This window comes from Lathyrus oleraceus, chromosome 3 (assembly GCF_024323335.1).
Source record: "Lathyrus oleraceus cultivar Zhongwan6 chromosome 3, CAAS_Psat_ZW6_1.0, whole genome shotgun sequence".
NCBI lineage: Eukaryota > Viridiplantae > Streptophyta > Magnoliopsida > Fabales > Fabaceae > Lathyrus > Lathyrus oleraceus.
The window spans coordinates 110,729,142-110,756,893 of NC_066581.1; the positions used below are offsets into that span (position 1 = coordinate 110,729,142).

Below are 27,752 nucleotides of genomic sequence, written 5' to 3' on the forward strand. Positions count from 1 at the left end.
TTTAAATTCAAATGCTTTCTAAATTTCTGTTGCAGATTAAGTATCCGTATAGAGGTTGTAGAGACGATCAATTAGCGTATTCATAATATATCCACGGAATAACAATTCTATTAATATTCTATTGGTATGCCATGGAAATGAAGAACTTGCATCCTATTGGTAATAAATATGGAGACTGAATAGTTTTCTGACACATGTTCTATATTCCTAACTAAAGTCAACGAAATATCAAACAATGAACAGAAATTCAACGAAATATCAATCGAGCAAGAGAAATTTTAGAGCGTGTATTGATATCTAGCATACAATCTGCTAAGAATAGTTCATCAAAAGTGGCACTTAGTTAGTATATTTTTCCTATAAATAAAAGTTTTTAGAATACGTAAATGGTCGATATTTTAAATTTGAACTATATGATCATTTAAATTTCTTTTAAAAACTCTATGCATACTCAAAGTGAAACTAATGTCAAGGGTCGCAAGTCAAGCTCACTTGCTATTTCCATGAACCTTCCTGCTTGGCATCAACGAGACAGAGACTAATCGATTTTTCTCTGAAGTAATTCAACTCGATTCACACGAAGCTAGGGAGTGTTACTCTAAAGTAATTCAACTCGATTCACACGAATTCGTTGAAATGATGGTTCTTGATGGTTATTTCATCATTGAACTTTTTCGTAAAGTTTCGAGATTAGTACCTTTTGAAGATGGTGACCCATTAGTTCACATGGAATGGATTCTACCGTATTTTTACAGGGATTTTCTTAAGCTTGAAAATCAAATACCTTTCTTTGTACTTCAACGCTTGTTCGAAATTTCAAAACCACCCCATGAAAACTCAACGTTTACACTTTCAAGTCTTGCTATGGAATTCTTCAACAACTCGTTACAAAGACCAGAAGAAGTAATCGCAACGGTATCAAAGCAAAATGAAGTACCAAAACATTAACTTGATTTCGTTCGTTCGAGTTTTATTCCAATTAGCGAAAAAGAAAAAGAGCACAAGAGAATAAAAACACCTACACACGTGATTCATTGCGTCTCAAAGCTTCGTCACGCAGGGATTACGATAAATCCAGGGAAGAAAAGCGAGAGAGAAAGCTTCTTGCAGGTGAAATTCAAACACGGTGTGATAGAAATGCCAACAATTACTATGGGCGATTTCATGAGTTCGGTTTTACTAAACTGTGTTGCTTTTTATTAGAAGTAATTCATATTTATTAGTTGTACTATTTTCTTAGCCCCTAAGTTTGTTAGAGGGTATTTTAGTATTTTATCCTATTCTAGTAACCCTAGTTTTAGCTTATAAATAGGGTGGCAATCATTGTAACTTTTATCATGTTTTGTAGCCGTCATTCTCTTAATAGAATATTTCCGTTCATCATTTATTCTACCTTTGCACCAACAATTGGTATCTAGAGCCCCGGTTCGGATTCATTGGGAAACAAGGGAAACACGAGTGAACGTGAGGTCTTGTGTGTTTGATTTTGATTCTTAGATTCGTGTTGAATCTTGAACAAAATCTGATCAGAATTTTAATTCTGTGGGTTGGGAAACACTGTGAGAAATCTGAGTGTACTGTGCAAGGTAGAAAGATGAATGGAAACGGCAACATGAACACCAAACTTCCAGTATTTGACGGTAAAAACTGGAATCGTTGGATGATCCAAATGCGTGTACTGTTCGGTGCTCAAGATGTTCTAGATCTTGTCACTGATGGTTATGTTCCGGTAGCAGCAGATGCGACGGATGAACATAAAAACACGCAGAAGGAAGTAAGGAAGAAGGATCAGAAAGCATTGTTCTTCATTCATCAATGTGTTGATGTAAATGTGTTTGAGAAGATTGCAGATTCAACGACAGCAAAGGCTGCGTGGGACACACTGGTTAGATGTTATGGTGGTGACGCATCAGTGAAGAAGGTGAAGCTTCAGTCCTTGAGAAAGCAATATGAGAATCTCAATATGAAGAATAATGAGAAAGTTTCTGAATACATCTCCAGAGTGATTCTGATCACTAATGAGATGAAAGCGTGTGGAGAAACTCTTTCTGAAGAAACAATCATGGAGAAGGTATTGAGATCCCTTACTTTTCAATTTGATTACATTGTGGTAGCAATAGAACATTCCAAAGATCTGAGCACCATGAGAATTGAAGAGCTGCAGAGCAGTCTAGAAGCGCAAGAGTTGCGTTTGACTGAGAGAACTTCTGAAAGGGAAGTAGAGCAGCAGGCTTTAAAAGCAACTTCTGATAGGAGGTATCAGAAGCAGTCAGAAGCCAGGAGAAGATCTGATGGTGGTCAGAAGTCAGAAAGCTCAACCTCTGATAGACAAAAGAATGCTCAGAAGGGAAAAGAGAAGTATGACAAGAAGAAGATCCAATGTTACTGTTGTAAGAAGTTTGGTCACTTTGCTAGAGACTGTTGGTCAAACAAGGAGAGAAAATCAGAAGAAGCAAATATATCCAGAAGTTTTGATGACGAATCTGTGCTATTGATGGCCTCTGAATCTGATGATATGGATCTGATAGACTGGTGGTATATGGACACTGGTTGTTCAAATCATCTTACTGGAAACAAGAAATGGCTGGTTGACTTTGACTCTGAAAAGAGGACAAAGATCAGATGTGCTGATGACAAATATCTTAATGCAGAAGGTATGGGAAATGTCAGAGTGATTCTGAACAATGGGAAAATAGCATTGATTCAGAACGTGTGGTATGTACCTGGCATCAGAAGCAATCTGATGACTGTGGGACAATTAATTGAGAAAGGTTTTTCAGTTACCATGAAGGACAATCTTCTGAAGTTGTATGACTGCAATCAGAAGTTGATTATGGAGTCAGAACAGGGAAGGAATAGAACATTCAAGGTGAATGTCAGAACTGCAGACTCAGAATGTCTTAGTGCAACAAGTGCTGAGAAGGAGAGTGAGTTGTGGCACAGAAGATTTGGTCATTTGAATTTCAGAAGCTTAAAACATCTGAATTCAAAGAAGTTGGTACATGGAATTCCTGCAATTAAGAAGTCTGAAAAGTCATGCAAAGTTTGCATGGAAGGAAAACAACCACGATTTCCATTTGCGTCAGAAACGGCTCCAAGAGCAAAACATGCCTTGGGAGTTGTACATTCTGATGTGTGTGGTCCATTTCCAGTAGCATCGATTGGAGGGAATAAATACTTTGTGTTATTTGTTGATGAATTCACAAGAATGACATGGGTATCCCTTATTAAGTTTAAACACGAGGTGTTTGATGAATTCAAGAAGTTCAAAATGAAGGCTGAGAATCAGAGTGGTCAGAAGTTGAAGATTCTTAGAACTGACAGTGGAGGTGAGTATAACTCCAAAGAGTTCCAGAAGTTCTGTGAGGAGAATGGAATTGAGCATGAGGTTACTGCTCCTTATACCCCTCAACACAATGGTCTTGCTGAAAGAAGAAACCGCACTTTGCTTGATATGGTGAGAAGCATGCTAAAGGAGAAGAAACTTCCTCAGAAGCTCTGGGGAGAAGCTGTTGCCACTGCATCGTATGTACTCAACCGATGTCCTACGAAGAAGTTGAAGGAAATAGTTCCAATACAGAAGTGGACTGGAGATAAGCAAAGTGTTAGTCATATGAAGGTGTTTGGTTCTGTTTACTATAAACATGTTCCAGAAGCCAAAAGACAGAAGCTGGATGATAGAAGCAAAGTGATGATTCTGATAGGGTACCACAGTACAGGTGCATACAAGCTCTATTGTCCAGAAACCAACAAAATTGAATTCAGCAGAGATGTGATTGTGAAGGAATCAGAACTTTGGAATTGGGATAAGTCTCAATCTGGTTCTGATGTTAGAACTTCTGAAGAAAGGTCAGAGTTAAGAATTTCTGATGTTGGAGTAAACTCTGACGTTGATTCTGATTCTGATAGTGATTCTAACTCTGGAGAAGACTCAGAAGATGAAGGTGACTCTGATGATCCAGACTCTGATGACCCAGACTCTGATGGTAATCCAGATTCTGGTGGCAATTCAGACTCTGGAAATATGCCAGCCCCTGAAGATGGTCAAAGCTCTGGAGGAAGTCAACCATCTGAAGCTAGAAACTCTGAAGCTCAAGACTCTGAACAAGTTCAGAGACCACAAAGAATCAGAAACATCCCCAGAAGATATGCAGAATTTGACATGCTGCAAGACATTGAAGTAGACTCTGAAGGAGAAGTTATTCAGTGTGCCATGTTAGTAGACTCTGAACCCATAAGTACAGAAGAGGCTCTTAAGCAGAAGCTCTGGCTGAAGGCCATCAAAAAAGAACTTGATGCTATAGAGAGAAACAAGACTTGGAAGCTGACAGAACTTCCAAAAGACAAGAAAGCCATCAGCATCAGATGGGTTTTCAAGCAGAAGTTAAAGCCAGATGGTTCAATTGGCAAACATAAAGCAAGGTTGGTAGCCAGAGGATTTCTACAGAAACCTGGGCTGGATTACTCTGAAGTGTTTGCACCTGTAGCAAGACATGAAACAATCAGAATGGTGATTGCAATAGCTGCTAACATGAATTGGCCCCTGATGCATTTAGATATAAAATCTGCATTTCTGAACGGTCCATTAGAAGAAGAAGTTTACGTGTCACAACCTCCTGGATTTGTGAAAAAGAATCAGGAAGGGATGGTGTACAGATTATACAAAGCTCTATATGGATTGAAACAAGCGCCCAGAGCTTGGAATCAGAAGATTGATTCATTTTTCAAGACGCAAGGCTTTCGAAAATGTGAGATGGAGTACGGTGTCTATGTTCAGCATACCTCTGAAGGAAATATGACTCTGGTATGTTTATATTTTGATGATATACTGCTGACTGGAAGTTCTGAACAGGAGATAGCCAAGTTCAAGAAAGTTCTGATGAATGAATTCGAAATGACTGATCTAGGCAAAATGACATACTTTCTAGGGATGGAATTCAGATACTCTGAGAAAGGTATTATTTTGCATCAGCTCAAGTATGAATTAGAAATTCTGAAGAGATTTAATCTGAAGAATTGTAAGATTGCTGTCACACCTTCTGATACAAATCAGAAATTGGATTCTGACTCTGATGGAAAGGATGTGGACGCTACAACCTTCAAACAGTTGGGATGGTTAGTAGGTTCATGAGTAAACCTAAGTGGTCCCATTACCAAGCTGCTGTCAGGATTCTGAGGTATATCAAGGGAACTCTGAAGTATGGAGTATTATTTCCTTCTGGAAGAAAGGATGAGTCAGAACTTCTGAGTTATTCAGATTCTGATTGGTGTGGAGACAGAGTTGACAGAAGAAGTACGTCTGGGTACTTATTCAAATTTCTGGGAGGTCCCATTTCTTGGTGTTCCAAGAAGCAACCTGTTGTGGCGTTGTCAACTTGTGAAGCTGAATACATTGTGTCGCAACCTGAAAAATACAGTGTGCGAAAAAACAACCGGCGAAAGAAAATGACAGAAGAGTCGCCACCGTGCGTTATTCATCCCAAAGGAGGGAAAGGAAACGCTCGAAGTAAACCTAAAAAAGGGAAAGGACAAGACGGGGTCTCGCAACCAAATCTTGGGTTCGGGAGTCGGTTATGCGAAGGGAAGGTATTAGCACCCCTACGCATCCGTAGTACTCTACGGGATCCACTTTTGTGGCTTTTTGTCTAAAGGGTGTGGGTTTGCCTAATGTACTATTTACTAAAAGGTTAAGAGAAATGACTCGCGTGGATGTCGCATCCACTGCATACGTATCTCATCTGAATATGAGAATCAGAGTCTTCGTAGCTCGGCTGACCTATGGGTTGGGGGATGTGTGCTCGCTAAGACATCGCGTCTTATGCCTACGTATCTCATATGGAATGAGAATCAGAGCAAGCCGTAGTTCGGCTAACTACGGGGTTATGGATTGGGTTTTGGACGAACGACGTCACTACGCAATCTACCGGATGCTCGACCTTCGGAGACTTACTCGCCTGTAGTAGAAGGAGTAAACGTGTGTTATGGGTTTTAGGGTTTGGGATGCTCGAGGGCAAACGGGCAGTCCTTGACGAAGGAATCGCGCTACATGTGGGGATACGAATACAAAACACAAAACATGTATCTCAAAGTAAAATGCCACCAAGGGGCTCAAACATTGCCTCCTATCGAGGTCTTCCAGCTAAGAAAGCGATAAAGTATGAGAAAGGGAAAAAATTACCACACGGATAAAGATCCGAAGCTATAGCAGTTAAAGGGGCAAGAAACCCTGAAATGTCTCCAGCTGATTGGAGAGCTTGATTGAAATTGAGTTGCACCCGTGAGGTTTACAAGTTGAGTTCCCTTCAGGGTTTGGAGGCTGCTCTGAACTCTGTTAGTTCTTCTCTCACTATCTTTTTCCTCGGGGTTTTGTTCCAAGGAAACCTCAGAGTATTTTGCTTCTCTCCCTTTTTCTCAAGTGAATCTCCCAGTGTAACTCCAAGTGTCACTCCTCTACTGAAACTTCAGTATTTATAGACTGATTTTCGTGGGTAGTGGGCTCAAATGAGGGAGACCCAAGTCCAAAATAATTTGTTATATTTTATTTATTTATTTTATTTAATTAATTAATTAATTAATTTTTTTTTCTTTTTTCTTTTCTCTTTTTTTTTCGTTTTTTTTTTTCGTTTTTTTTTGTTTTTTTTTCTTTTTTTTCGTTTTTTTTAAGGAAAAATGAAGGGTAAATTTTGGGGTATTACAGCTGCCCCTATTCAATCAACTGGAGACCCGGAAAGAAGATGGCAACTGCTTTCGTGCTTTCGAGGTATCAAGGGATTGAATACAATAAAAGCTCAAAAATTTGCACTGAAGTGAACTGAAGTAACAATGTCTGTCAGAATCGGCAAAGAGGTGGTCTTGAAAGAAGAATCCGTCTGGTACGGTGAGAGTTAGTCTGAATATCGAAAAAGAATGTTAAACTGGATACCAAAATAAATGGTAACACAGAAATAACCATGGCCTGAATGCCGCTCATCAGTCTGAATACTGGAAAGGATTTCGATCTGAACATCGGAAAATGGGCCTGAATGCCACAAGTGCATCGACCTGAACGTCGAAAACTTCTTCGATCTGAACATCGTAAAATTGGCTTGAATGCCACTTCGATCTGAATATCGGAAAATTGGCCTGAATGCCACTTCGATCTGAATATCGGAAAATTGGCCTGAATGCCACTTCGGTCTGAATATCGGAAAATTGGCCTGAATGCCACAAGTCGCATCGACCTGAACGTCGAAAACTTCTTTGATCTGAACATCGGAAAGACTTGGCCTGAATGCCACTTCGATCTGAATATCGGAAAATTGGCCTGAATGCCACAAGCTGCATCGACCTGAACGTCGGAAACTTCTTCGATCTGAACATCGGAAAGACTTGGCCTGAATGCCACTTCGATCTGGATACCGGAAAACTTCATGCCTGTCAGCATTGGCAGAAATAGGGAATGATAATAGAGGCGGCGCATGGGCCAATGACACTTGCTGGGGATAACAAAGGTAAGTCATGAACAATCTTCAGTCTGAGTACTGGAAACAACTTCTAGCTTATCACTTGGGATACCGAGAATGTTTTATGCTTACATGCGTATGTTTGAATTTTTCAATGGCGTAATGCTCCATGAAAATGGAAATGCTACGTGATTTGGAAGGATGCAATGCAATATGATTCTACATGCAGGGATGCGAAATGCTGGGTAAAATGCCAAGCCGAGGCAAGGGGATCTGCTGGGGAAATGATTACCATCCTCTGGGCTCTGGCCAGGCTGCTGGAGATACACACCACAATGAACTCTGTGGGGAGATGACTAGCCATGCGGTGTTCTGGCCATACCGAGACTCTGATCGGGGAAAGAATGGCATTGGAAGCCTGCTGCTGAGGAAAGCTGCAATGATTCTGGCAACCACGGTTTGCGAGAGATGACTCAGCAGGGGGAGCAAACACTGATACGGTACCGAGGTTCTGCTTAAAGGAAAGAAACCATGGATCTGACATTGGGATTATCGATCTGGCATCAAACTCTAAGGAGCAGCCACTTCTGCTGGGAAGATACAGTCTGGCACTGTCAACTCCGCTGGGGATATATAGTCTGGCACTGTCAACTCTACTAGGGAGTGTATGTCCTGAAACAAATGCTTGGGGAAGTACAGTGGTGAGAACCTGCTGGGGATTGAAGAATCCAACACTCTGATCAGCTCTGCAGGGATAAGACACCAGATTCGTCTGTTGGCGACTTCACTGGGGAAGATATTCACGATCGTCCGCAGGGGATTTTAATGGAATGCCCCGAGGGTATCTGTTCTGAATAGACGATCCAAAGCACTTAAAATTTACAGCAATTTTAAATGTTTATTAAGCATGTACCTGTAAAGCCCTTATGTGTCATGATGCAATGTTTATCAAAAATTCGGACGTCATTTTTGCAAACAAAACAGTAAAATGAAAATGAAAACAGAGATATACTGAATAACATGATTTTATTGATTGAATGGCCTCTGAATAGGCATTTACACTAAGAAGCAATCCCTGGAAAGAGGTAATCGCACAATAGATAAAAACAGAAATTAATCTAATGGCAATGTGAAATGGATTTCTATTGGGTTCCAATTCTGCTATGACTTGCCCGTCTTCAAGATCCTCCAAATGATCAGCTTTCTGAAAGAGTGATTGGACTGTTTCCTATCCTTCAAAAATTTCCAGTCATTGGCACGAGATGAGATTCAGAACTACTCAGAACGCAGTCATTCGCTTAATCCCTAACTTTTGCCTGGATCGCCCTTTTCGGGTTTTCAATCCACCGGGATACCCATTTTTGCCTAAGTTGCCTTTTCAGGTTTTCAACTTACCGGGTGTACAATCTTTTTTTTTTATTTTTGTCCCTAATTTTTGCCCGAACCTTTTCATTTTCTTGGTTCGCCGGGATGCCCATTTTTGCATGGACTATTCTTTTTACTATCCAGCGGGTCTATTTTATGCGAAGTATTTTTTAACTGCGTCTGAGTTCACAGGGGAAGTGAAGTTTTCACCATCCATAGTTGCAAGCATTAAGGCCCCACCATCAAAAACCTTGGTGACAATATACGGTCCATCATAGTTAGGAGTCCACTTGCCCCTGTGATCTGTCTGAGGAGGAAGGATCCTTTTCAAAACTAGATCTCCAACTTGGAAACAACGAGGACACACTTTCTGATCAAAGGCTCTCTTCATCCGACTCTGATACAACTGCCCACGACAAATGGCTGCCATTCGCTTCTCTTCGATAAGACTCAACTCATTGAACCTTGTCCGAATCCATTCAGCTTCGTCTAGCTTGACATCCAACAAGACTCTTAGAGAAGGAATCTCCACTTCAACAGGTAGGACTGCTTCCATACCATACACAAGGGAGTAAGGGGTTGCCCCGGTCGATGTACGTACTGAAGTGCGGTACCCATGCAAGGCGAAAGGTAGCATCTCATGCCAATCTCTGTACGTGACGACCATCTTCTGCACAATCTTCTTTATGTTCTTATTTGCCGCCTCAACAGCGCCGTTCATCTTAGGGAGGTAAGGGGAAGAATTGTGATGCTGAATGTTGAAGTTCTGACACAACTCCTTCATCATTTTGTTGTTGAGATTAGAACCATTATCAGTAATGATTCTTTCGGGAATCCCATAGCGACAAATGATTTCTTTCTTGATGAAACGGGCAACCACATGTCTGGTGACATTCGCGAACGACGCTGCCTCGACCCACTTGGTGAAATAGTCGATGGCAACAAGGATGAAGCGATGCCCATTGGAAGCAGTCGGCTCAATCTTTCCAATCATGTCAATGCCCCACATGGCAAACGGCCACGGCGAAGACATCACATTCAGAGGATTCGGCGGTACATGCACCTTATCAGCATAAATCTGGCATTTATGACACTTCCGAGCATACTTGAAACAATCTGATTCCATGGTCATCCAATAATAACCCGCTCTCAACAATTTCTTAGCCATTGCATGTCCGCCGGCATGAGTACCGAAGGAACCTTCATGAACTTCCTGTATTAATATGTCCGCCTCGTGTTTGTCCACACATCTGAGCAAAACCATGTCGAAGTTCCTCTTATACAACACATCGTCTTTGTTCAAGAAGAAACTGCCTGCCAATCTCCTCAAAGTCTTTTTGTCATTGTTGGATGCCCCTGCAGGGTACTCTTGATTCTTCAGAAAGCACTTGATATCGTGATATCAGGGCTTGTCATCGACTACCAGTTCAGCAACAAACACATGCGCGGCCCTGTCAAGGCGCATCACATCGATCCTGGGAGCATGGTTCCAACGAATTACCTTGATCATGGAGGATAGAGTAGCAAGTGCGTCTGCCATCTGGTTCTCATCACGAGGTATATGATACAATTTTACTGTTGTGAAGAAAGTCAACAGTCTTCTCGTGTAATCTCTGTAGGGGACCAGAGTGGGCTGGAGAGTATTCCAATCACCATTTACTTGATTGATCACCAGAGCTGAATCTCCGAAGATGTCCAGAGTTTTGATTCTTAGATCGATGGCTTGCTCAATACCCAAGATACAGGCCTCGTACTCAGCTTCATTATTTGTGCACTCAAAAGTCAAACGAGCGGTGAAAGGTATGTGGGCACCTTTCGGAGTAGTAATAACAGCGCCAATTCCACTTCCTCTAGCATTGACAGCCCCATCAAACAACAAAGTCCACTTTTCGTTTGGATCAGGTCCCTCCTCAACAACTGGCTCTTCACAGTCTTTTATCTTGAGGAACATGATGTCTTCATCAGGGAATTCAAACTTCATCGGTTCATAATCATCAATCGGTTGCTCGGCAAGGTAGTCTGACAGAATACTACCTTTGATGGCTTTCTGGGATGTATACTGGATATCATACTCTGTTAAAATCATCTGCCAACGGGCAACACGTCCGGTGAGAGCCGGCTTCTCAAAGATGTACTTCACTGGATCCATCTTAGAAATCAACAAGGTAGTATGGTTCAACATATACTGCCTCAGTCGTCGAGCAGCCCAGGCCAAAGCACAGCAAGTTTTCTCAAGTTGCGAATATTTGATTTCACAGTCGGTAAACTTTTTGCTAAGGTAGTATATGGCATGCTCTTTTCGACCAGACTCGTCATGCTGTCCCAATACACACCCCATCGAGTTCTCGGTCACTGACAGGTACATTATGAGAGGTCTCCCAGGAACTGGAGGTATAAGGATTGGAGGTTTCTGTAGATACTCTTTTATCTTCTCGAAAGCCCTTTAACAATCTTCATTCCACCTGATAGCCTGATCTTTCCTCAGCAATTTGAAAATTGGCTCACACGTGGTTGTTAGGTGAGAGATGAACCTTGCAATGTAGTTCAACCTCCCTAAGAAACTACGGACTTGCTTCTCTGTTCTTGGCTCTGGCATTTCCTGTATCGCTTTTACTTTGTCGGGATCCACCTCAATCCCTTTCCCGCTAACGATAAAACCCAGCAATTTTCCCGATCTCACCCCGAAAGTGCACTTGTTCGGGTTAAGTCTCAGTTTGAATTTCCTCAAACGCTCAAACAGTTTCTGCAAATTCAATAAATGTTCTTCTTCTGTCTGAGATTTGGCAATCATATCATCCACATAAACCTCGATTTCATGATGAATCATATCATGGAACAGAGTCACCATTGCTCGCTGATATGTTGCTCCGGCATTTTTCAGACCAAACGGTATCACCTTGTAGCAGAAGGTGCCCCATGGAGTTATGAAAGTTGTCTTTTCCATGTCTTCTGGTGCCATCTTGATTTGGTTATAGCCAGAAAAGCCATCCATGAAGGAGAATACCGAGAACTGAGCTGTATTATCCACCAAAACATCGATGTGAGGTAATGGGAAATCATCTTTAGGGCTAGCTCTGTTCAGATCCCGGTAGTCGACACACATCCGTACCTTTCCATCCTTCTTAGGTACTGGGACGATGTTTGCAACCCATGGCGGATAATTGGTGACTGCTAGAAACCCTGCATCCAACTGCTTTTGCACTTCTTCCTTTATCTTGACAGCCATCTCTGGTCTTGTTCTTCTGAGCTTCTGCTTGACCGGAGGACAACCTTCTTTGAGAGGCAAGCGGTGCACCACGATGTCTGTGTCCAGCCCAGGCATGTCCTGATAAGACCAGGCGAAGATGTCAACGTATTCTTGCAGCAATTCAATCAGCCCTTTCTTCACATCATCTCCCAAAGCAGCCCCTATCTTGATTTTTCTCTTGGCGTCCTCGGTGCCGAGATTAATCACTTCAACAGACTCTTGATGCGGTTGAATGACCCGTTCTTCCTGTTTTAATAACCTGGTAAGTTCTTCAGGGAGTTCACAGTCTTCATCACCCTCTTCTTCAGCTTGAAAGATTGGATTTTCAAAGTCGAAGCGAGTCGTAGCAGAAACGTTATCAATAGGATCCGGTGATGTGCATCTGCATGAGTGATGGTATGTGCTTATGAGTGTGAACAAGAAGTGAAAACTAAACAAAACATTGCCATTTTTTTATTTTGAAAAACTGCAAAAATAGAAAGACAGGGAACGAAATATTTGAATGCAAAAATACGTCCTTTATTTATGATAAAAAATGCAAGTGTCACATAGATGGGCCCTACAATGAGTCATTACGCCCTGGGCGGAACATAAGACTTGGATATGCATGAATAAACAAAGAAAATTACTCTTCAAGAAGAGTGACTTGGATAATCTCCTCAGAAGACCAATTGTTGAGAACTTCACCCGGGATCCTCGGACGCACCCAGTTGTCAATGTCACAATCCCTATCCCCATCTTCTTCGTCGACTGCAGAGACTTGACCATACTGAATGATGCTAGCACTGGAGAAAGTGATCGGCCCCTGAAGTGTTGTAGAAGTCAGAGCTGGCTGATATCCAATCCCGAACTTATCTTCTTTCACTGGTAATTCCAACAGACGCCCCCAACCGGGAGCAACACCTGAATCCACCACGGCCCGTGCCTGCTTAAAGGATGAGATAGAGGCACCCGCTTTAACCTCTTCCACCGGAGCTGCATCCTTGATTTGAACTGATTCAAAAGCCTGACACAGAGTCTCATGAATTTCACCTTCTACTTCTACATACTTGAACGTAGACAGGTTACTGACCAGGATGTCTTCCTCACCACAGACGGTGATAATTCGTCCGTTGACCGGAAACTTAATCTTCTGGTGTAGAGTTGAAGAGACTGCCCCAGCATTATGGATCCAAGGACGACCCAGCAGGCAACTGTAGGAAGGACTGATATCCATCACGTAGAAGACAGTGTTGAAGGTTTGTGATCCAATCAGAATTGGCAATTCTACCTCTCCAAACACCGATCTCTTAGAACCATCGAAGGCTCTCACAATAAGATCTGAAGGTTTCAAGACCAAACCCTCTACTTCTAACCTCGACAGGGCTCTCTTGGGTAGCACATTGAGAGAGGAGTCTGTATCCACCAGAACATGCGATAGCACGGTGTCTCTGCATTCCATCGAGATGTGCAGAGCCTTGTTATGATTGCGTCCGGCTGGTGTTAAGTCAGAATCAGTAAAACCTAACCCGTTGCTTGTATGCACATTGGCAACGATCCCTTCTAGTTGGTTTACCGAGATCTCTTGAGGTACATAAGCAACATTAAGAACCTTCAGAAGTGCCTCCCTGTGTGCCTCCGAACACAATAGGAGTGAGAGAATGGATATCTTGGACGGAGTCTGAATCAACTGATCGACTACCTTGTAATCGCTTTTCTTTATGATTCTCAGAAGCTCGTCCACATCCTTTGCAAAAGTGGGCTCAGAACCTCCCTGGGGTGCAGAGGTACCCCCATTCACGGCTTGCTTGCCCTTGGCTTTCGCCACAGCATCAGCATTATCAGCTTGGGTAATCGGTGGTGAGAACAGTCTACCACTCCTGGTGAATCGCCCAATTCCACCGACATTATCCACTGCGGGACCTTTAAGTTCAGGCTTCTGACCCTCTTCTACTTTCAGTGGCCGTTCCACCCTATGATCGTGCGTATACACGCTTCCCCCATAATGCCACGGAATGGCCCTTTCACTGGTGAAGGGTAAAGGACCAGGGGTTGTGATGGTCATAGTAGATCGTCGCACTGGTGGCACGGGTTGCGCTTCTGGCGCACTGATCTGATTAGTTGGGTAGAAAATGGTGATAGTAGCAACATCATAGTCATACTCTGAAATCTCATTCATTGAAAAGTAAGCATCCGAAACATCGGAATCAAGTTCAATTACATCAGAATCATCCACATTGGAAAAAATAACTACATCATCACGGATTACAGAATCAGTAGGAACAACATCTGCGAATTCATCAGTAGCGTCTTCAAACACTTCTTCCTCAACCCCTTCCACAGACTCTTGGACAGACAAACCCTCAACCTGGAGGATACCTTTGTCGAGCAAGGCCTGGATACCCTGCTGTAACTTCAAACAACCTCCGCCCTGAGTGGCACAATCCAAACAACCCTTCCCACAACCGGGGAAAACGTCGGCGTTCAGCAAGCATCCTTTGACATCCGACAATGGAGTCTTCAGCTTCAACACATCCTTAATGGACTTGGCTTCTCCCTCTACCAAATTAACATTTGCACCACCATGCTGGGGCATGGGATTGTTGACGATATTCGGAGCCGGTGCAAGGTCGATGGCCTTTGAATCTATGAGGTCTTGAACTACGTGCTTAAAGCTTTGCAGTTCTCAATATCATGGCCAGGTGCCCCAGAGTGGAAGCTACACCTAGCGTTGGCGTCGTAACCCACCAGAAGTCTACCAACAGGAGGAGCCAGAGTGCGTAATTGCACAAGTTGTAGTTGTTGAAGACTAGAAAGCAACTGAGCGTACGACATTGGAAGGGTGTCGAAACGCCGGTCCATCATCCTTTGCCTCTGTTGATAAGCGGGTCTGTTACCCGGTTGTTGCTGCTGTTGATACTGAGCTGGTTGACGTTGTGATTGTTGTTGTTGTAGTGGTGCTGCAGCTGGAATGGTCACAGCCGCAACATACGGTTGCTGATGATAATTATTCCTCCGGTTATCCCTGTTCTGATAAGAAGATATGGCATTTGCATCCCCTTCTCTCCTCTTCTGTCCCTGAATGAACGGCTTCTTCACCCCTGATGAGGATCCACCTCCACTCTGGCTCTTATAGGTCTTTAGGTAATTCTCCACCCTTTCTCCAGTAGAGACCACATCAGCAAAGTTGGAAGCATTGCACCCCACCAGACGCTCCAGATAAGGTCCAGGCAGAGTATTCATGAACATGTTGGCCATTTCCTTTTCCAACATAGGAGGCTGAACACGGGAAGCTGTATCCCTCCAGCGTTGAGCGTATTCCCTGAAGCACTCATTGCTTTTAAGAGACAGATTCTGAAGTTGAGTTCTGTCCGGAGCCATGTCTGCATTATACTGATACTGCTTCACGAAAGCCTCTGCCAAATCCCTCCAGCAACGGATGTGGGCTCTGTCCAGCCTCATATACCATTCCAAGGATGCCCCAGCTAGGCTATCCTGGAAGAAGTACATAAGTAGCTTCTCGTCATCAGAGTATGCAACCATTTTACGGAAATAGGCTTGCACGTGAGTTTTGGGGCAAGAGCTGCCATTGTATTTGTCGAATATCGGGACCTTGAATTTCGGTGGCACCCTCACACCTGGGACCAGCCCCAAGTCAGCAACATCTACTCCCAGAGGATTCTGTCCTTCCACTGCCTTCAACCTTTCTTCCAATCTTCTAAACATGGGGTCCATGCCAAAGTCTTCCTGAAGCAAGGGGAACTGATCATCCTGACCATCCTGAATGGGTTGTTGACCGGAGGTGACATGTAGGATTGGGATAGGCCCCGGTCCATTGGGTCCATTAGCCTCTCCAGCTAGAGGATCAGCTAACGTCTCCGGTTGAGTAATAGGGGGATCCCTCTGCACCAATAATCTAAGCTCCTGCTGTCCTTGAGCCACCCCTTGAACCAAATCCATGAATTGATTCATGCGAATCTTCATCTCGGCGAGCTCTGCCTGTAGGCTTTCCATTACTCTCTGTTGATTCCTGCGGGTACCGTATCGGTGAATGCCTGAGTCAGCTATCCTGCTGATGGAACACCAAACAAACTGAGAACATTGTGGCGGTACCTGTTATGCAAGACATGCGGATGACTATGCCAATGTAATGACATGTTTATCAATTCCAAAAGTATTCTACCCCCTTGATTCCAGTCTCACATTTGATAAACAGTGTAAAAAGAAAACCCCGACTAAGCCGTTGATGAGAACCAAGAAAATTCCGACTAGAATCAAGTAGAAGATATAAACCCCACAGAAATGGATAAACATGTGTTAAATGATATGAATGCAAATGGTGTGATGATGTGAATGCAATGCAATGGCATGCCAATCAGGATTGCTGTATCTGCTTGAACATCTGTCAGGTTGCACTGTCTGGAGAGAAATTAAGAGCACACCAAACAAAGGTCATGGGATGGATCATGTTATCCTTAATATCAACCACCCATTTCGGCGGATTATGGTTTACACCTTATCAACACCCGAGTTTCATTGATATTAAGGATACCTGATCGGATCAACCATGAATCAAGGGTTTGTCGCAAGTCACGAGCATGGAGTTTAGGTTAAGAACCACCCAAAAGGAGTGTACTAAGGTTTAAACCTGCCAAACATGTTCTACAAAAGGTTCCCATAGTCATAATCCCATCTTTCGGATATTATCAGAGGAACGACTACTCGTATTCCAACAATATTCTCAAGAGAGACTCTTATGAGTGTAGTATCGCGTAACAATCGTATCAAATCTTACATTTGAACGACTTTCGCACTACGTCCTACGAATAGGCCAAGATGGGTTAGGTAAACTAAGGTCCTTGGCTTCTTAGGTCTATATTGGAACAAGTAATGTCTAACCACAACTTACTTATGTGACATTATTGATCTCAACATGACCTCCACCAAGTGAATGGGCTTGCAAGTCAACTCGCTAAGGAATACTCCACACAAGTTGACAGGACTATGCCATTCTCCTATCTTAAGTGCACTCGAGTTCGGGTATAGAACTCATCTCACAAAGATCACCAAGCAGCCATAGCCAGCCAACAGATACAACAATGATACGTACACAATGCAATAAGGTAAAGCAGGTAAATAAATAACTGTACAAAAGCATGAACACCCAATAAACAAACAAACTACAAAAGCTAGGAGGGACTCGCTTAGGGAAGATGGACCAGCAAGAGGTCAACTTCTTAGACTCCCCAACAGAGTCGCTGTAACACCCCGATTAAAATAAGAGAATTATTTAATTGAGTTAATATTATTTTATTAATTTAATTAAATAAAGTTGAATTATTGGATTATTTTTATTATTATTATAGATGTTATTTATTTAATAATAATTAAATAAATAAAATAAATGGAATATGAAGAGTGGAAGGGTAAAAGTGGAAATTGGATAAAAGAGGCCAAAGTGAGGACTCAGGTTGTTTCACGTGTTTTGCCTCAGAGTCAGAGAAAGGGGGAAGAAACGCTGAAGAGAAAGAGAAGGAAGAGGAAAAGGCCAAAGATTGCTCAGAGCTTCCTTCAATCCAAAGAGGTAAGGGGTCTGAACCTTATTAAACAATAATATGCTGAAAATGGTGAAATATTGGATGAACGAAATTAGGATTTTAATCGAAGGAATTCGTAGAAATTATATGCAATGATGTTAGGACTTGTGAAATTGAATAGGGGACTATTGTATTAGATGATATGAGTGATTTTGTGTGAAATTTGGACTGTGGAGGGATGAATTTGGATAGATCTCGTAGTAGAGGGAGCCATTGCAGATCTGGAAATCTGGTTTCTGGTCATACGCGTATGGCACTAGGCAATACGCGTATGAGATTGCTGGTACGCGTATGGCACTAGGCAATACGCGTATGAGATTGCTGGTACGCGTATGGCACTAGGCAATACGCGTATGGATGAGGAAGATGATGTTTTGAACGTGTTTTGGTCTCTGTTGGTACGCGTATGGAAAAGTGATACGCGTAGCATACGCGTATGGACATGGGCAATACGCGTATGGATTTGGTCAGGCGTGGGTAATACGCGTATGAGCATAGGCAATACGCGTATGGGCAGACTGTGGTCTTTCCGGGGCTGTTGTTGTGCAGTTTTGGTTGTTTAGGCTGAGCGGGGTAACTTAGCTGATGCATGGTATATGAGGGATCATTTCCCGTTGCTTTGAGTGGTATAGATATTAATAGAGTATGATAATACTGTGTTTGATTATGTGGCATGATGTGATATGCTTTTGGTGATAGGATGTGTTAATGATGATGATAACATGACTATATGATGCTGTTGTTGCTATGTTGATTATGATGCATGCTTGGTGTGCATGCATTCATGAAAGGCCGATGCCTAGTGATGAACGGACTGAGTTCCAATGATGTTGTTGACTCCGGGCTTGTTGAGAGGCTTGGTTCCTTGCGGGGAACTCGGATTCTATGGTGATGAATCTGGGAGTGGTGATCCTGTAGTTGGTCACAAAATGGGTATACCGAGTCGTGTTGAGTCATGCATGGGTGTGTGCATTGCATTTGATATGTTGTTTTGTTGATGTTCATGAATATGTTGATTATGAGGATTATGATGAGCTGTGTTGGCATATGTGAAATATTTATGTTTATATTTCTGTCGTTATATTATTATTTAATAATGTAATTCTCACCCCTTCTGCATGTGTTTATGTTCATCTATGATGAGCAATGTGCAGATAAAGAGGAGTAGCTATTGTTGAGGTTTGAAGAATAAGTGTAGAGTTATTCTACAGAGTCGAGTCAAATGCTCTGGTCATGTGACACCGGGGTTATGGGGTTCGATAGATAATTGATTATTATTTACGTTGTTTATGATGACTAACATGTTGAGATGTTTTGTTGAGATAATGTTGAACCATTATTATGAATTGTTATATGATGAAAAATAATATTAATGTTGTTGTCCGCTGCGAAGTTTTAATAAAATAACTAATATGTTTTATGTTGTGATGCGATAATTGTTACGTTGTAAGAAATGTAAACTCTTCTACATGTTGTACTCTGATAATCTATTTAAATATGTCGTTTGGGTAGAAGGGTGTTACATTAGTGGTATCAGAGCATGGTCAGTCCAGTCGAGTCATAATGTGATGTTTTCCCTGTTGGTCGATTAATGTAAATGACACTATCGATATTTAACGGTTGTAGTTGTGTCATGCAGAGTATGGCTGGAGAAAATGACCGTGCGATTGCTGAGGCTTTGGCTGCTATGGCGCAGGCTATGCAGGCGCAGCAGAATCCGCCGGTCGACGAGTTTAGGAATTTGGGAAGGTTTCTGAAGAATAACCCTCCTACATTCAAGGGGCGCTATGATACAGATGGTGCTCAGATTTGGCTGAAGGAAATTGAGAAGATTTTCCGGGTGATGATGTGTACTGAAGCACAGAAGGTGCAGTTTGGTACGCATATGTTATCTGAAGAGGCTGAAAACTGGTGGGATAACACTCGACAGAGGATTGAAGTACCAGGTGCTGAGATGACTTGGGAAAGGTTCAAGACGGCCTTTCTGGAGAAATATTTTCCTGCTGATGTGCGATGTAAGAAGGAGATGGAATTTCTGGGACTGAAGCAGGGTAACATGTCTGTTGCTGATTACGCTTCGAAGTTTGAGGAGCTGGTACAGTATTGTCCTCATTATAATAATGCTGATGCTGAGGAATCCAAGTGTGTCAAGTTTGAGAACGGGTTGCGTCCCGAGATCAAACAAGGCATTGGTTACCAGGAGATTCGTAGGTTTCCTACACTGGTTAACAAGTGCAGGATATTTGATGAAGATAGCAAGGCTAGGACTGCTCACTACAAGAGTCTTAGTGAGAAGAAGAATAAGGATCGTGGTAGTCCTTATGCATCTCCGAATGGTAAAGGTAAGCAGAAAGTGGTAGATGCGAAGAAGCCAAGTGGGGGAGGATCTCCCGTAGCTGGTAAATGTTTCAAGTGTGGCGAGCCAGGCCACCGTGCTGATAACTGTACCAAGAAAGTGCTGAGATGTTTCCGATGCGGTCAGGCTGGTCATAGAGTTACGGAATGTAAGGATGCTGGTCCGACATGTTTTAATTGTGGCGAGAAAGGCCATATCAGTTTGCAGTGCTCGAAACCGAAGAAGGCGGCTACTGCAGCTCATACTACTGGTAGGGTGTTTGCTCTGAGTGGGGCTGAAGCTCCTAAAGAAGATAATCTGATTAAAGGTACTTGCTTGATTAATAATGTTGAATTGCTTGCTATTGTTGACACTGGTGCTACTCATTCGTTTATTTCGTATGAGTGTGCGACCAGGATTGGTGTGATTATGTCGTCCCTAGGCGGAAGTATGGTGATAGATACTCCTGCTAATGGTTCTGTGAAGACTTCTGTTGTCTGTCGAGGTTGTCGTTTGACGATCTTTGAGAGAGAGTTCGTAGTTGATTTGGTGTGCTTACCCTTGCACCAAATTGATATTATTCTGGGAATGAATTGGCTAGAATTCTATGGCGTGTTTATCAACTGCTATAGGAAGACGGTGCGGTTTTCTGAAGTTGGTGAGAATGATGAGGCAAGATTTCTATCTGCTAGGCAGGTGGGGGATTTTGTGAAAGATGAAGCTCATATATTCGCTTTATTTGCGTCTCTGCAAGCGAATAAGAAAGTGGTGAGTGTAGATTTGCCTGTTGTCTGTGAATTTCAGGATGTGTTTCCGGAGGATGTAAGTGAATTACCTCCAGAACGTGAAGTCGAATTTGCCATTGACTTAGTACCAGGTACGAGTCCAGTGTCGATGTCTCCTTATAGAATGTCGGCAACTGAATTAGTTGAATTGAAGAAGCAACTTGAAGAATTGCTTGAGAAGAAGTTTGTGCGTCCAAGTGTTTCTCCTTGGGGTGCACCAGTATTGTTAGTGAAGAAGAAAGAAGGTACGATGAGGTTGTGTGTCGATTATCGGCAGTTGAATAAGGTGACTATCAAGAATCGGTATCCATTGCCGAGGATTGATGATTTGATGGACCAGTTGGTTGGAGCTCATGTTTTCAGTAAGATTGATTTGCGGTCGGGTTATCATCAGATCCGAGTGAAGTCAGATGATATTGCGAAGACTGCTTTCCGTACGAGGTATGGTCATTATGAATACACTGTGATGCCGTTCGGTGTGTCTAATGCCCCAGGTGTGTTTATGGAATATATGAATCGTATATTTCATCCGTACCTTGATAATTTTGTTGTGGTGTTCATATATGATATATTGATATATTCTAAGACGGAAGAAGAGCATGCAGGACATCTGAGAATTGTTTTACAGGTGTTAAGAGAAAAGAAATTATATGCAAAGTTATCTAAATGTGAGTTCTGGTTGAAGGAAGTGAGTTTCCTTGGCCATGTGATTTCGAGTGGTGGGATTTCTGTTGATCCGGCTAAAGTTGATGCTGTATTACAGTGGGAGACTCCGAAGTCTGCTACTGAGATACGCAGCTTTCTGGGGTTAGCTGGTTATTATCGCAGATTTATTGAGGGCTTCTCTAAGTTGGCATTGCCGTTGACGCAGTTGACTAAGAAGGGTCAAGTGTATGTGTGGGATACAGCTTGTGAAGCGAGTTTTGTGGAGTTGAAGAGGCGGTTGACCAGTGCTCCAGTGTTGATCTTGCCTAATCCTGGTGAGTCCTTCGTTGTCTATTGTGATGCTTCTTTGATGGGTCTTGGTGGTGTTTTGATGCAGAATGGTAAAGTTGTAGCTTATGCTTCTAGACAGTTGAAAGTTCATGAGAGGAATTATCCTACGCATGATCTAGAACTTGCAGCTGTTGTATTTGTGTTGAAAATGTGGAGGCATTATCTGTATGGTTCCAGATTCGAAGTGTTCAGTGATCACAAGAGTCTGAAGTATCTGTTTGATCAGAAAGAGTTAAATATGAGGCAGAGAAGGTGGTTAGAATTACTGAAGGATTTTGACTTTGAATTGAGTTATCATCCCGGTAAGGCTAATGTAGTTGCAGATGCGCTGAGTAGAAAGTCTCTACATATGTCTATGATGATGGTTCGGGAGCTTGAGTTAATTGAACAGTTCCGTGATATGAGTTTGGGTTGTGAAGTTTCCGCTGATAGTGTAAAGTTGGGTATGCTGAAGTTGACTAGTGGAATTCTGGAAGATATTCGGAATGGTCAGCAAGTTGATGTCGCTCTAGTTGATCATATTACTATGGTTAACCAGGGTAATGGTGGTAATTTTGAGATTGATGAGAATGGCATCCTGCGATTTAAAGGTAGAGTTTGTGTTCCTGAGGTGTCTGAATTGAAGAAGAGTATTCTTGAAGAGGGCCACAGGAGTGGATTGAGTATCCATCCAGGTGCAACTAAAATGTATCAGGATTTGAAGAAGTTGTTTTGGTGGGCTGGTATGAAAAGAGATGTTGCTAAGTTTGTGTATGCCTGTTTGACTTGTCAGAAGTCAAAGATTGAACATCAGAAACCGGCAGGTATGATGCAACCTTTGAAGATTCCTGAATGGAAGTGGGATAGCATTTCCATGGATTTTGTGACGGGATTGCCGAGGACGGTGAAAGGTAATGATTCTATTTGGGTGATTGTGGATCGGTTGACTAAGTCGGCGCATTTCTTACCGATGAAGATTAATCACTCTTTAGAGAAGTTGGCAGAGTTGTATATTGAGGAGATAGTGAGGCTGCATGGTATTCCATCCAGTATTGTGTCTGATAGAGATCCTAGATTTACTTCTAGATTTTGGGAAAGTTTGCAGAAAGCGTTGGGAACTAAGTTGAGGTTGAGTTCAGCTTATCATCCTCAGACTGATGGTCAGACTGAAAGAACTATCCAATCCTTGGAGGATTTGTTGAGAGCTTGTGTGTTGGAGCAGAGTGGTTCTTGGGATAGTTATTTGCCGTTGGTGGAGTTTACTTATAATAATAGTTTTCATGCTAGTATCGGTATGGCTCCATATGAAGCATTGTATGGTAGGAGGTGTAGAACTCCATTGTGTTGGTATGAATCAGGTGAGAGTGTTGTACTCGGACCTGAGATTGTGCAGCAGACGACTGAAAGGGTTAAGATGATTCAGGAGAAAATGAAGATTTCTCAGAGTCGTCAGAAGAGTTATCATGATAACAGGAGAAAGGCACTTGAGTTCCAAGAGGGAGATCATGTGTTCTTGAGAGTTACTCCGACGACAGGTGTGGGTAGAGCTTTAAAGTCTAAAAAGCTTACTCCGAGGTTTGTGGGTCCGTATCAGATTTTGAAGAGGGTTGGGGAAGTGGCGTATCGGATAGCTTTACCGCCGTCGCTTTCTAATCTGCATGATGTGTTTCATGTATCTCAGTTGAGAAAATATATTGCGGATCCTTCGCATGTTGTTCAGTTGGATGATATCCAGGTGAGGGATAATTTGACCGTTGATGTGTTGCCAATTCGGATAGATGACCGAGAAGAGAAGACCCTGAGAGGTAAGAAGATTGCTCTAGTGAAAGTTGTTTGGGGAGGTCCAGCTGGTGAGAGCTTGACTTGGGAGCGTGAAGATCAGATGAAGGAGTCGTATCCGGCTCTATTTACTTGAGGTATGTTTTCGAGGACGAAAACTCTTTTAGTGGGGGAGAGTTGTAACACCCCGATTAAAATAAGAGAATTATTTAATTGAGTTAATATTATTTTATTAATTTAATTAAATAAAGTTGAATTATTGGATTATTTTTATTATTATTATAGATGTTATTTATTTAATAATAATTAAATAAATAAAATAAATGGAATATGAAGAGTGGAAGGGTAAAAGTGGAAATTGGATAAAAGAGGCCAAAGTGAGGACTCAGGTTGTTTCACGTGTTTTGCCTCAGAGTCAGAGAAAGGGGGAAGAAACGCTGAAGAGAAAGAGAAGGAAGAGGAAAAGGCCAAAGATTGCTCAGAGCTTCCTTCAATCCAAAGAGGTAAGGGGTCTGAACCTTATTAAACAATAATATGCTGAAAATGGTGAAATATTGGATGAACGAAATTAGGATTTTAATCGAAGGAATTCGTAGAAATTATATGCAATGATGTTAGGACTTGTGAAATTGAATAGGGGACTATTGTATTAGATGATATGAGTGATTTTGTGTGAAATTTGGACTGTGGAGGGATGAATTTGGATAGATCTCGTAGTAGAGGGAGCCATTGCAGATCTGGAAATCTGGTTTCTGGTCATACGCGTATGGCACTAGGCAATACGCGTATGAGATTGCTGGTACGCGTATGGCACTAGGCAATACGCGTATGAGATTGCTGGTACGCGTATGACACTAGGCAATACGCGTATGGATGAGGAAGATGATGTTTTGAACGTGTTTTGGTCTCTGTTGGTACGCGTATGGAAAAGTGATACGCGTAGCATACGCGTATGGACATGGGCAATACGCGTATGGATTTGGTCAGGCGTGGGTAATACGCGTATGAGCATAGGCAATACGCGTATGGGCAGACTGTGGTCTTTCCGGGGCTGTTGTTGTGCAGTTTTGGTTGTTTAGGCTGAGCGGGGTAACTTAGCTGATGCATGGTATATGAGGGATCATTTCCCGTTGCTTTGAGTGGTATAGATATTAATAGAGTATGATAATACTGTGTTTGATTATGTGGCATGATGTGATATGCTTTTGGTGATAGGATGTGTTAATGATGATGATAACATGACTATATGATGTTGTTGTTGCTATGTTGATTATGATGCATGCTTGGTGTGCATGCATTCATGAAAGGCCGATGCCTAGTGATGAACGGACTGAGTTCCAATGATGTTGTTGACTCCGGGCTTGTTGAGAGGCTTGGTTCCTTGCGGGGAACTCGGATTCTATGGTGATGAATCTGGGAGTGGTGATCCTGTAGTTGGTCACAAAATGGGTATACCGAGTCGTGTTGAGTCATGCATGGGTGTGTGCATTGCATTTGATATGTTGTTTTGTTGATGTTCATGAATATGTTGATTATGAGGATTATGATGAGCTGTGTTGGCATATGTGAAATATATTTATGTTTATATTTCTGTCGTTATATTATTATTTAATAATGTAATTCTCACCCCTTCTGCATGTGTTTATGTTCATCTATGATGAGCAATGTGCAGATAAAGAGGAGTAGCTATTGTTGAGGTTTGAAGAATAAGTGTAGAGTTATTCTACAGAGTCGAGTCAAATGCTCTGGTCATGTGACACCGGGGTTATGGGGTTCGATAGATAATTGATTATTATTTACGTTGTTTATGATGACTAACATGTTGAGATGTTTTGTTGAGATAATGTTGAACCATTATTATGAATTGTTATATGATGAAAAATAATATTAATGTTGTTGTCCGCTGCGAAGTTTTAATAAAATAACTAATATGTTTTATGTTGTGATGCGATAATTGTTACGTTGTAAGAAATGTAAACTCTTCTACATGTTGTACTCTGATAATCTATTTAAATATGTCGTTTGGGTAGAAGGGTGTTACAGTCGCCAGCTGTCGCAACCTGAAAAATACAGTGTGCGAAAAAACAACCGGCGAAAGAAAATGACAGAAGAGTCGCCACCGTGCGTTATTCATCCCAAAGGAGGGAAAGGAAACGCTCGAAGTAAACCTAAAAAAGGGAAAGGACAAGACGGGGTCTCGCAACCAAATCTTGGGTTCGGGAGTCGGTTATGCGAAGGGAAGGTATTAGCACCCCTACGCATCCATAGTACTCTACGGGATCCACTTTTGTGGCTTTTTGTCTAAAGGGTGTGGGTTTGCCTAATGTACTATTTACTAAAAGGTTAAGAGAAATGACTCGCGTGGATGTCGCATCCACTGCATACGTATCTCATCTGAATATGAGAATCAGAGTCTTCGTAGCTCGGCTGACCTATGGGTTGGGGGATGTGTGCTCGCTAAGACATCGCGTCTTATGCCTACGTATCTCATATGGAATGAGAATCAGAGCAAGCCGTAGTTCGGCTAACTACGGGGTTATGGATTGGGTTTTGGACGAACGACGTCACTACGCAATCTACCGGATGCTCGACCTTCGGAGACTTACTCGCCTGTAGTAGAAGGAGTAAACGTGTGGTATGGGTTTTAGGGTTTGGGATGCTCGAGGGCAAACGGGCAGTCTTTGACGAAGGAACCGCGCTACATGTGGGGATACGAATACAAAACACAAAACATGTATCTCAAAGTAAAATGCCACCAAGGGGCTCAAACATTGCCTCCTATCGAGGTCTTCCAGCTAAGAAAGCGATAAAGTATGAGAAAGGGAAAAAATTACCACACGGATAAAGATCCGAAGCTATAGCAGTTAAAGGGGCAAGAAACCCTGAAATGTCTCCAGCTGATTGGAGAGCTTGATTGAAATTGAGTTGCACCCGTGAGGTTTACAAGTTGAGTTCCCTTCAGGGTTTGGAGGCTGCTCTGAACTCTGTTAGTTCTTCTCTCACTATCTTTTTCCTCGGGGTTTTGTTCCAAGGAAACCTTAGAGTATTTTGCTTCTCTCCCTTTTTCTCAAGTGAATCTCCCAGTGTAACTCCAAGTGTCACTCCTCTACTGAAACTTCAGTATTTATAGACTGATTTTCGTGGGTAGTGGGCTCAAATGAGGGAGACCCAAGTCCAAAATAATTTGTTATATTTTATTTATTTAATTAATTAATTAATTAATTAATTAATTAAATTTTTTTTTTCGTTTTTTTTTTTTATTTTTTATTTTTAAGGAAAAATGAAGGGTAAATTTTGGGGTATTACACATTGCAGGTGATGTTACTGCATGCCAAGCTGTGTGGATTCTGAATCTATTGCAGGATCTGAAGATTAAAGTAAACAAACCTCTAAAGCTGATGATTGACAACAAGTCTGCAATCAATCTTGCCAGAAACCCAATGTTGCATGGGAGAAGCAAGCACATTGAGACCAAGTATCATTTTCTGAGACATCAAGTTCAGAGGGGAGTGTTAGAAGTTGTACACTGCAGCACTCAGAAACAGTTGGCAGATGTTCTGACGAAAGCTATCAAGACTGATCAATTTCTCAGATTAAGGGATGGAATTGGTGTTACAAGTTTTGATGGAATATGAATTAAGGGATGGTATTAGAAGTAATTCATATTTATTAGTTGTACTATTTTCTTAGCCCCTAAGTTTGTTAGAGGGTATTTTAGTATTTCATCCTATTCTAGTAACCCTAGTTTTAGCTTATAAATAGGGTGGCAATCATTGTAACTTTTATCATGTTTTGTAGCCGTCATTCTCTTAATAGAATATTTCCGTTCATCATTTATTCTACCTTTGCACCAACACTTTTGAACAATGTTACAGTGGTTGTTCTATGAGGTATTTCACAACCTATTAACATTATTGGATTGTTTGATAAATACTTATAGGGATGTTGAGTATTTATGTGAGAGGAACATAATTGAGAACCATTTTGGAGTAGAAGGTGAAGTGGCACATTTTTTTTAATAATGCTGGAAAAGATGTTGTGGTTGATTTGGATTTGAGTTATTTGTCTGGTTTGTTCAATGAGGTTCATCATTATTATGGAAATAGTTTGCATGTTCAATGGGCTAGTTTTAAGAACACTTATTTTGATACACCTTGGTCTTTTATATCTGCTTTTGCTGCATTAGTGTTGTTGGTTCTTACTATTGCTCAGACTTACTTTGCAGCTTATCCGTATTTTGATAATTAA

General features: G+C 41.9%; 1 pseudogene; it reads left to right on the top strand.

Annotated features, from left to right (window-relative positions):
* Positions 1 to 131: 131 nt before the first annotated feature.
* LOC127129955 (UPF0481 protein At3g47200-like) lies at positions 132 to 27,752 on the top strand (annotated as a pseudogene).